Here is a 12,237-nt window from a genome sequence, read left to right as displayed (position 1 = left end):
TACTAAATCAGAAACTTTTCTTGTACACACTTAAGAAATTCCTCTCCATCTAAACCTTTAACACCATGGCAGTCCCAGCCAATGTTTGGAAAGTTAAAATCCCCTATCATTACTACCCTATTATTCTTACAGGTAGCTGAGATCTCCCTACAAGTTTGTTTCTCAATTTCCCTCTGACTATTGGGCAGCATGAGGAGGGGGGGGGGGTGCATCTATAATACAATCCCAATAAGGTGATCATCCCTTTCTTATTTCTCAGTTCCACCAAAATAACTTCCCTGATTGTATTTCTGGGAATATCCTCCCTCAGCACAGCTGTAATGCTAACCCTTATCAAAAATGCCACTCCCCCTCCTCTCTTGCCTCCCTTTTTATTCTTCCTGTAGCATTTTTATCCTGGAACAATAAGCTGTCAGTCCTGTCCATCCCTGGACTGTGTTTCCGTAACTGCTATGATTTCCCAGTCCCATGTTCCTAACCATGAGTTCATCTGCGTTCCCTGTTAGGCCCCTTGCATTGAATAAATGCAGTTTAATTTATTAGTCCTACCTTGTCCCTGCCTGCCTTGACTGTTTGACTCACTTCTGTGCTCAGCTGTACCTGTCTCAGATTGATCTCTTTCCTCACTATCTCCTTGGGTCCCACCCCTCCACCTTACTAGTTTAAATCTTCCCAAGCAGTCCTAGCAAATTTCCCTGCCAGTATATTAGTCCCTTTCCAATTTAGGTGCAATCCATCCTTCTTGTACAGGTCACTTCTACCCCAAAAGAAATTCCAATGATCCAAAAATGTGAATCCTTCTCCCATACACCAGCTCCTCAGCCATGCATTCATCTGCTCTATCCTCCTATTCCTGCCCTCACTAGCTCGTAGCACTGGGAGTAGTCCAGATATTACTACCCTTGAGGACCTCCTTTTTAAATTTCTGCCTAACTCTCTGTAATCTCCCTTCAGTGTCTCAGCCTTTTCCCTTCCCATGTCGTTGGTTCCAATGTGGACAATGACCTCCTGCTGGCCCCACTCCCTCGTGAGAACATTTTACACCCTCTCTGAGACATCCTTGATCCTGGCACCAGGGAAACAACACGCCATTCTGCTTTTTCTCTGCTGACCACAGAAATGTCTGTCTGTACCTCTGACTACAGAATCCCCGAACACAATTGACCTCTTGAAAGCTGACGTACCCCTCATTGCAATAGAGCCAGTCTTAATACTAGAAACTTGGCTGTTCGTGCTACGTTCCCCTGAGAATCCATCACCCCCTACATTTTCCAAAACAGCATACCTGTTTGAAATGGATATATCCACAAAAGACTCCTGCACTAGCTGCCTACCTCTCTTACCCTTCCTGGAGTTAACCCATCTATGTGACTGTATCTGAGACTTCCCTCCTTCCTATAACTGCCATTCACCATATACTGTTGCTGTTGCAAATTCCTCATCGCTTCTATTTGTTTCGCCAAACAATCCACTCGATCTGATAAGATTCGCATCCAACAGCATTTGTGGCTGATGTAATCCACAGTAACCCTTAAACTCTCTTTAAACTCCCACATCTGACAAGAAGTACATATCACTGCAAAGGCCATGCTCCTTCACAATCTACCGACCCAGAAAATAACACAGTCTTCTTCCTCGACAAACACTGCCCTGGTTAAATTAATAGCTATGGCTTATATTTTAAGTTTAATCAAGAGACTTACCTCTAAAAACATATAATCAAGAAAGAATCCACTGTACTCACTGCTGCAGCCTTTCTCTTGGACAGACTTAAAACAATTAACTTATCTGATCCTGTGCTGTGAACTTTGCCTAACAGTTCCACCAAGATTAGTTGTGAGTTTCACTGTCTGTTAATTCTCCCAGATGCATTCCCATGTCCAGCAATACACGAATTCAAAAACAGCAAAGGCAGTAACTGTGCAGGTCTCTCTCTCTCTCTCTCTCTCTCTCTCTCTCCTGCACTGTCTATCTTTCATCATTCCTGTGTATGGAATATTCTGAGATTGCTAGTGGCACAAATGGACATTGTGAGAGACTATAAGTAATTAGTGGCGGCAATGGGTACTCACTGGGTGCACTTACACTTTCATCACAAGTGGTGCAAAAATACTTATTCATTAATCTCACATTCACCTGATGTGAGCAATGCAGCAATTTGAATTTGTCTCACCAATGGATGGTCTGTGTGCACAGAGAGTGCAGCATGTAAATTCCCGATGAGTTCATTATTCATATGTATGAGTAAGATTGATCTCATGAACAGGTCATGTGATGTATCATTTTAGTGTATTTGCAAGTAAAATGCTGTTAATCGTTTGTGTCTCTAACTCTTTGTGGATCTGATTCCCTTTCCAGGTCTCCCAAACACCCTTACCAGTGGCGGTAAGTAGGACTTAACTTCTCTGACCCAGAACCAATTTCTGTATGAGGAAAGCACTGCTTCCCTCAAACCTCTCACATCTCTCATGGATGGAGAAAAAAGTCCACATTTTCAATGTGAACAGGCAATGTGTGTCACATAGATGTTGGAGTGGAAAGAGACTGGAATCAGAACTCTGCCTGTTTGTGTATTGCTGGAATATGTTTAATCTCCTCTTGAGTGTTAGGGCAAATACAAAGCAGATAACTTACAAAATATATATATCATACATCTTCCAACCTCGGGCGACTGTCTGTGTGGAGTTTGCACATTCTCCCCGTAGCTGCGTTGGTTTCCTCCAGGTGCTCCGGTTTCCTCCCACAATCCAAAGTTATGCAGGTCAGGTGAATTGGCCATGCTAAGTTGTTCATACTGTTAGGTGCATTAGTCAGAGGCAAATGAATCTGGGTGGGTTACTCTTTGGAGGGTCCGTGTGGACTTGTTGGGCTGAAAGGCCTGTTTCCACACTGTAGGCAATCAAATCTAATCTAATCTTAACTGAGAACAGAGAGAAAGATACTTTTCAACTCTATCTTCGTGAAAACTTTTAACAGCAAGTGGAGAGATTATTTGTAAAAATCCTAAGACATTCTCATTGAGAATTAAGAACCTGAGAAATAGAAGCTGGAATGGACGTTTCGGCACTATGAGCCACATCTGTAATTCAGGAGGATTACGGTTGATCTAATTGTGGCCTTGACTCCAATTTTCAGCCTGTTTTGCACTGGAACCCTAATTCCCTTGCTAATTAAAGATCTGTTCAACTCAACCTTGAAGTATAGGATTTGTGGTGTCATGTTATGGCTGTACAGGATATTGGTTTGGATGAGCATGGTGTTGGAAAAGCACAGCAGGTCAGGCAGTGTCTGAGGAGCAGAAATATTGACCTTTCAGATAAAAGCCCTTCATCAGAAATGGAGGAAGGGAGCTTCCAGGGTGGAGAGATAAATGGCGGGGTGGGGAGAAGGTAGCAAAGAGTACAGTAGGTGTATGGGTGTGGGGATGGAGGTGATAGGTCAGAGAAGAGGGTGGGGGAAGGTAGCAAAGAGTACAATAGGTGAATGGGGGTGGGGATGAGGATGATAGGTCAGAGAGGAGGGTGGAGCAGATAGATGGGCAGATAATTGGCAAGTAGGACAGGTCATGAGGCTGGTGCTGAGCTGGAAGTTTGGAACTGGGGTAAGGTGGGGGAAGGGGTAATGAGGAAACTAGTGAAGTCCACATTGATGCCCTGGGGTTGAAGCATTCTGAGGTGGAAGATGAGGCGTTCTTCCTCCAGGCATCGGGTGGTGAGGGAGCAGCAGTGGAGGAGGCCCAGGATCTGCATGTCCTCGGAATAATGGGAGGGGGAGTTGAAATGTTGGTCGGTGGGGTTGATTGGTGCGGGTGTCCTGGAGATGTTCTCTAAAGCGCTCTGTGAGGCAGTGTCTAGTCTCGCCAATGTGGAGGAGACCGCATCGGGAGCAACTGATACAATAAATGACATTGGTGGATGTGCAGGTGAAACTTTGGTGGATGTGGAAGACTCCTTTGGGGCCATGGATGGAGGTGAGGGATGAGGTCCCGGGCCTCCTCCACCGCCGCTCCCTCACCCCCCCCAACGACTGGAGGAAGAACGCTTCATCTTTTGCCTTGGAACACTTCAACCCAAGGCATCAATGTGGACTTCACCAGTTTCCTAATTTCCCCTCCCCTCACCTTACCTCAGTTCCACCCTTCCAGCTCAGCACTGTCCCCATGACCTGTCCTATCTGTCAATCTCCCTTCCCACCTATCCTTCCCCCTCCTCTCTGACCTATCACCTCCACCCCTACCCCCATTCACCTATTGTACTCTTTGCTACCTTCTCCCCAGCTCCCCTTCCCCACCCCATTTATCTCTCCACCCTGGAGGCTCCCTGCCTCCATTCCTGTTGAAGGGCTTTTGCCTGAAACATCGATTTTCATGTTCCTCGGATGCTGCCTGACCTGCTGTGCTTTTCTCTAATCGAGACTGTTGTTTCCAGCATCTGCAGTCCTCACTTTTGCCTAGGATATTGGTTTGGCCAGTTTTGAAATTTTGCATTCAGTTCTAGTCTTCCTGCTGTAAGAAAGATGTTGCTAAATTTGAAAGGGTTCAGAAGAGATTTACGAGGATGTTGCCAGAGTTGGAGGGTTTGCGCTACAGGGAGAGGCTGAATACCTGGGGCTGTTTTCCCTGGCACATTAGAGGCTCAGGGTTGACAACATAGAGGTTTATAAAATCATGAGGGGGTATGGAAATTTGAGTAGCCAAGGTCTTTTTTCCTGGGTAGGAGAATTCAAACTAGACTACATGTGTTTAAAGTGAGAGGGGAAAGATTTAAATTGACCTGAGGGGCAACCTTTTTCATGCAGAGAGTGGTGCTTGTTTGGAATGAGCTGCAGAGGAAGTGGTGGAGGCTGGTACAATGACCACATTTAAAAAGCATCTGAATAGGTTTATGAATCGGAAGGGTTTAAGAGGGATCTGGGACAAGTGCTGGCAAATGGGACAAGATTAATTTAGGATATCTGGTCAGCATGGACAAGTTGGAGCAAAGGGTCTGTTTCTGTGCTGAACAACTCTGTGACTCCATGACTCTATATTTAATGACTTGCCCTCAACTACTTTCCAGGGAAGAACATTCCAAGTGGGAAGGGGAATAAATCCCCTGCTACCTTTTTCTAAAATGGGATAGGGTCCATTCTGAACCTGCTTCAACTTGTTCTGCATTCGTCCATAATGGGAGTCATGCTATCATCATTTGCCCTGTCTAGTCCCTTCAGCACACTGGATGTTTCATTACAGTCAGCATTTATTATTCTAAGTACACTAATTGCAGAGCTCAACCTATTCAATCTTCCCTTATATGAAAACCTCACATCTCAGCAATAGGCCAGTAACCTATTTCTGAACTGCTGCAGTGTAAGTCCCTCCTTAAGAACGTGACCAACTCCCTACACAGTACTCTAGATATGGTTTCACTAATGCTCTGTACAGATGCAATGAGACTTCCATACATTTACACTCCATCCCTTTACAATGAGGGCCAACATTTCATTTGACTCATTTGAATTGCTCTACCTGCATGTATTTTTTTTAAAGAACCCCATACATAAAGGACACCCAACTGTTTTCATCATAATGGCCTGCAGTCTGTCTCCTTTCAAAAATGCTCTGTTTTGTACATTCTTCCTGAATATTCATGTTTTTCCACATTGTTTTCCACCTGTCGCATTTTGCTTGCCTATTTTAGCTACCCTCTGCATTCCTCTGTATCTCTCTGCAGACACTTAGACTTTGAATTTTGTTCCTGGGTGGGGTGAGTGCAGAGACTCTGGAGAAATCTTGGCTCGACAAATTGGATCTTTAAAAGTGGCCACCCTGGAATTCTGATTTTTTTTTTGTCCATAAGGGCAGGTGATCCAGTATAGACCTAAAGGCCAGCCAGTTCCTGAGGTGAGCTGAATGGAAAGCCTGCCCAGAGTCTGTCATGCTGTGGTCAAAGTTTAAAACTTGAGATTAAAACAGAACCATGCCAGCGACTCTCACCTTTCTCTCTTTCTCTCCCTTTCTCTCTGTCTCTGTCTCTCTCTCTCTTTCTCTCTCTCTTTCTCTCACTCTCTCTCTATGCTGCACCCATTCTAATCTATGAATCTGTACCATATCCTATGGGCACTCATGCCTCATATGGAGTTAGACCAGAGATCAGCCATGATCTCATTGAATGGTAGATAAGGCTTGTGGTGCTGATACTCCTATTCTGATGCTAACTTAATGCCTATTTCTACCCAGTAGTTTTTCTCCGACATCTAGTACCACCTTATTGAATAATCATAAGTTTTCTTGCGCACAGGAGAGAAGACACAGTTCTCTTACTTAAAGGTCCAACTTGTAGTCGACACTCTATTGTGAAAAGTCTTTTTCGTGTACAAATGTATATTTTGATATTGGACACTTGTTGATGCCTCTTGAGAGGTCTTGTCAAGGTGGGCAGTTCTGTGCAGGTTGTACACCTTCTACATACAATTTTTCATAGAACATAGAACATTGCACCTCAGTACAGGCCCTTTGGCCCTCGATGTAGAGCTGACCTGTTCCAATCTGAAGCCCATCTAACGTACATAAATTCCATTTTCATCTATATGTTTATCCAATGACCATTTAAATACCCGTAAACTTGGTGAGTCTTCTACTGTTGCAGGCAGTGCGTTCCACACCCCTATTACTCTGAGTAAAGAAACTACCTCTGACACCTGTCTATATCTATTACCTCTCAATTTAAAACTATGTCTCCTTGTGCTAGCCATCATCATCTGAGGAAAAACACTTACTGTCTACTGTATCTAAACTTCTGATCATCTTGCGTGTCTCAATTAACTCACCTCTCAGTCTTCTTCTCTCTAATGAAAACAGCCTCAAGTCCCTCAGTCTTTCCTCATAAGGCCTTCTCTCTATACCAGGCAACAACCCAGTAAATCTCCTCTGAATCCTTTCCAGAGCTTCCACATCCTTACTATAATGCGGTGACCAGAATTGTACACAATACTCCAAGTGTGGTTGCACCAGAGTTTTGTACAGCTGCAACATGACCTTGTGGTTCTGAAACTCAATTCCTCTACAAATTAAAGCTAACATACCGTATGCCTTCTTACCTACCCTATCAATCTGGATGGCAACTTTCAGGGATGCATATGCATGGACACCGATATCTCTCTGGTCATCTACACTACTAAGAATCTTATTATTAGCTCAGTACTCTTTATTCCTGTTGCTCTTCCAAAGTGAATCACCTCACACTTTTCTGCATTAAACTTCATTTGCCACTTCTCAGCCCAGCTCTGCAGCTTATCTATATCGCTGTGTAACCTGCAGCATCCTTCAGCACGATCCACACTCCACTTACCTTAGTGTCATATGCAAATTTACTAATCATCCTTCTACACCCGCATCCAGGTCATTTATAATAATGACAAACAGCAGTGCATTAAAACAGATTCTTGCAGTACACCACTAGGAACTGAACTCCGGAATAAACATTTCCCATCAACCACCACACTCTGTCTTCTTTCAGCTAGCCAATTTCTGATCCGAACTGCTAAATCACCATCAATCCCATGCCTCCGTATTTTGTGCAATAGCCTTCTGTGAGGAACTTTATCAAACACCTTACTAAAATCCAAAATCACCACATGAACCACTTTACCTTCATCCACCTGTTTGGTCACCTTCTCAAAGAACTCAATAATGCTTGTGAGGCACAATCTACCCTTCACAAAACCGTGTTGACTATCCATAATCAAGTAATTCCTTTCTTGTTGATTAGAAATCCTATCTCTTATAATCTTTTCCAACACTATACCCACAACCGAAGTAAGGCTCACTGGTCTATAATTACCAGGGTTTTCACTACTCCCCTTCTTCAACAAGGGGACAATGTTTGCTATCCTCCAGTCTTATGGCACTATTCCTGTAGACAATGAGGACATAAAGAGAAAAAGCCAAAGGCTCTGCAAGCTATCTGGTTTCCCAGAGAATTCTAGGATAAATCCCAACTATTTTCACACTTGCCAGAATTGTTAACAGCTCCTCCTTGTGAACCTAATCCCCTCTAGTCTAGTAGCCTGTATTTCAGTATTCTACTCAATAATATTGTCTTTTTCCGGTGTAAGCACAGACGAACACTATTCATTTAGTGCTTCCCCTATCTCCTCGGACTCCATGCACAACTTCCCACTACTGTCCTTGATTGGCACTAATCTTACTCTAGTTATTCTTTTATTCCTAACATACCACCAGAAAGCTTTCAGGTTTTCCTTGAACCTGTCTGCCAATGACTTCTCAAGTCCTTTCTGGCTCTTCTTCACGCTCTCTTTTGGTCTTTCCTGGTTAACTTGTAACTCTCAAGTGCCCTAACTGAGCCTTTGTGAACCTACCTGAGCCTACCTAACCCTTTCCACTGCTAAAGTAAACACAACTGAATGGTGGTCATGAGCACCAAAGTGCTCACCTACTTCCAACTCTAACACCTGGCTGGGATCATTAACCGTTACAAAATCCAATGTGACCTCAGCCCTTGTTGGCCTGTCTACATACTGTGTCAGAAAACCCTCCTGCACGTATTGAACAAAAACTGACCCTTCTAAAGTTCTTGAGCTATAGTATTCCCGTCAGCATTTGCAAAGTTAACAACTACGTAACAACTACCCTGTTACTCTCATTCCTATCCAGAATCATCTTTGCTATCCTTTCCTCTACATCTCTGGAACTATTCAGAGGTCTATAGAAAACTCCCAGCAGGGTGACCTCTCCTTTCCTGTTTCTATCTGCAGCCCATACTACCTCAGTAGACAAGTCCTCAAACGTCCTTTCTGTCACTGTAATCCTGTCCTTGACTAACAATGTCACACCTCCCCCTCTTTTACCATCTTCTCTGTTCTTATTGAAACATCTAAATTCCTGAACCTGCAACAATCATTCCTGTCCATGCTCTATCTATGTTTCTGAAATGGTCACAACATCAAAGTCCCAGGTACCAACCCATGCTGCAAGGTCACCCACCTTATTCCAGATGCTCCTGGCATTGAAGTAGACACACTTCAATCCACCTTCCTGCTTGCCAGTACACTCCTGTGACCTGGAAACCATATTTCTGACCTCACTACACTCAACCTCCTGGACGCTGGAATTTGGGTTTCCATCCCTCTGCAGAATTAATTTAAACCCTCCCGAAGAAAATTAGCAAATATCCCCCCCCCAGGATATTGCTACCCCTCTGGTCCAGGTGTCAACCATCCTGTGTATAGAGGTACCACCTACCCCAAAATGAGCCCCAATTATCCAGGTATCTGAAACCCTCCCTCCTGCACCATCCTTGTAGCTATGTGTTCAACTCCTCTTGTTCCCTATTCCTCACCTCGCCAGCACGTGGCATGGGTAACAAAATGGTGGTAACAACTCTGTTTATTCTAGCACTAAGCTTCCACCCTAGCTCATTGAATTTCTGCGTTAAATCACCATCCCTTTTCCTACTTAGGTCATTAGTGCGTACGTGGAACACGACTTCGGGCTGGTACCCCTCTCTCTCAAGGATCCTGAAAACACAATCTGAGATATCATGAATCCTGGCACCTGGGAGGCAACACACAAACCGTGAGTCTCTCCCGTTCCCACAGAACCTCCTATTTATCCCCCTAACTATGGACTCCCCAATGACTAATGCTGCTCCTCGCCCTCACTTCTCCTCTCAGCAATAGGGACAGACTCTGTGCCAGAGACCTGTAGGCCATGGTTTACCCCTGGTAAGTCCCCCTCCCAACAGTATCCAAAAATGGTGTATTTGTATTGAGGGAAATGGCCACAGGGGATCCCTGCACTGTCTGCTGATACCCTTTCAGTCTCCTGACTGAAACCCACCTACATTTGTTTTGTACCTGAGGCGTGACTACCTCATTCAGCTCCAGCTCCAGCTCCCCAATGTGGGTTCAATGAGAAGGAGTTGGGTGTACTTCCCGCAGATGAAGCCAGCAGGAACACTCGTGGTGACCCTTACCTCCCACATGCTGAAGGAGGAACATTCAACTGCCCTAACCTCTAATCCCACTATTCTAAATTCCCAAAGAGACTATTAAAAAGTAAATAATAAAAAAAACAACTAGTTATCTCACCAATATGGTGCACAGAACTTATTTTTAGGATGGAGAAGGAGGATGTGTGGGAGACACTACCTACAAAGTGTATTGGGTAATGCAACAGCCCAAATATAATACTTCACTTACTCAGCAGTCCTGTGTCTGCTCCTGCTCAGCATGTGTTCTGCCTATTCATGAAGTAAGCAGTGTTTTAACTTCCTGGCAGTCCCCTGGTCATCACTCCCACTCTTCCTGCTGCTAAAAAAAAGAGGGCCTTGATGCTCAAGGTAAGTTCGCAAAGCAGCGATTGACCTTCCTGGCAGCCTCCCAGTCATGCGCCCGCTCTTCCTGCTGCTAAACAAAAATGGAGGGCCCTTTTCCACAGTGGACAGTCTCAAAGGGCATCTGAACCACCAAATAGATATCTAACCCCCACTCGAAATGATTAGCTGCCCCTTGCCTCACAAGCAAACTGCTGAGCACCACCTCGATCATGCACAGAAACCATAACTATAGGAAGATATGAGCTCTTCAAAAGGATGACAATCCAAGAGAAATGAACTGAGAGTGGACCTATTCTCACCTGGTCTGATCTCCATACCCTGGTTCCAAACCCCAGGCATTTCGAAGTCTCACTTCAGTGGGATTAGCTAATCATTGAACATCCAACTATTTCAGGAAACTGTGCACCACGTTGCTCCCCTGAACATGAAGAATACTGGGTTTTCAAGACAGGATTTTGGGCTCCTCAATTCTTCTGCCATTGTCTTCATGGTAAATCGGGCTTTATAGCTTCCTCAGAACATGTTTTCCTACCTTTGTATTGTCAACAAATTTCAACACTGTTCTTGCCTGCAACATGCTGTTCGTATAGATCATGCATTGTTGAGGCCCCAGCACTAATCCCTGTGGCACTTAACATGTAACAATTTTCCAACCTGAAAATGACCCATTTCTGCCAACTCTCTGTTTCTTGCTAGTTAGCCAGTCTTCCTCTTTTCTATATAAAAATAGCACCCTCAAAAGTATAAGCTCTTAACTTGCATTGTCACCTTTGAATCCTAATGCAAATTTAACTTTACTATTCTTGATACAGGAATGGGAACTGGATATGTGTCTCTGGCATCAATCTATTTACCTTTGTTCCTGTTTGTTTCATCAACTCCTTCATATATATTTAACACTTTGCGTGCTGTCCACCTCATTCTGAACTACCTGTTACATTGAACCCTCAGATCCTGTTACATTAATCCCTTATACATACACTGAGGAGTGACCAAATGCATAAAAGCTAATGAAAAATTACTATAAATCCAAATGCGCATCAACTGTGACTGTAACTCCCCACAGACCAGGAGTGAGCAGACTTCCCCATGCAGACTGAGAATGATCATAAGCCCCAGCCTCACCACAATGACCAGAACTGTCCAAATTGATGAGGAGTGACATACTATCTAAGAGTGTCCATAACTTCCCCACATTGACTGAAAATGGTTGTAGTCACAGTGATTGAGAGTGACCAATATTCCGCACTGACAAAAAATGATGATAATTTCTCCTGTTGGCTGAGATTGATCATAACTTCCCATATTGACTGGGACTGACCATAATTCTGTAGACTAATCAGAAGCATGACACTGGAGCAGGAATGGATTGGGATCAGTGATTTTTGCTACTTAAGCCATATGCTCTTCAATTCCCTCTCTCAATTTCTCCATCTCTTAAGCCCTCTCTCCCCTTTTAAGATGCTTTTTAAAATCTCCGTCCTTGAGCAAAATTCTGAGCAGCTGTCCTGATGTCTTTGCATAGTCACAGAATCAGCTTTGATCTGATAAATTGTGAGATGGATACGGCTGTTTGTTTCTTGGACGCTCTTACGGTTTCAGTGTGTGCGTGTATATACATATTGTTTTGTGGTACAGATGTAACATACAGGCCAGGTATTGTCTTCTGGCTGTGATTAATAATTGCTGCTTTCTCCTGACACATGCAGCTGATGCAAAGCAGACTCACACATGGTAAAGCATCTCCTCACTTCAGGTCACAAACCCAAAACAAGGTAGGAGCTCTCAAACAATATGAATGATTTCATGTGGAGAGAGAGAGAGAGGGAAAGAGAGAGAGCAAGAACTTGTGTTTAGATAGCACTCTTTCTCTGTTTATATAGCTTCCCCTTCAATTCAT

General features: G+C 43.9%; 1 pseudogene; it reads left to right on the top strand.

Annotated features, from left to right (window-relative positions):
• LOC132832509 (netrin-G1-like) overlaps nucleotides 1-12,237 on the top strand; it is a 63,895-nt pseudogene that overhangs the window by 35,814 nt on the left and 15,844 nt on the right.

The sequence above is a fragment of the Hemiscyllium ocellatum genome, chromosome 35 (genome assembly GCF_020745735.1).
Source record: "Hemiscyllium ocellatum isolate sHemOce1 chromosome 35, sHemOce1.pat.X.cur, whole genome shotgun sequence".
Taxonomy (NCBI): domain Eukaryota; kingdom Metazoa; phylum Chordata; class Chondrichthyes; order Orectolobiformes; family Hemiscylliidae; genus Hemiscyllium; species Hemiscyllium ocellatum.
The sequence above is the reverse complement of the archived record's forward strand: the minus strand, read 5'-3'. Positions and strand labels throughout refer to the sequence as shown.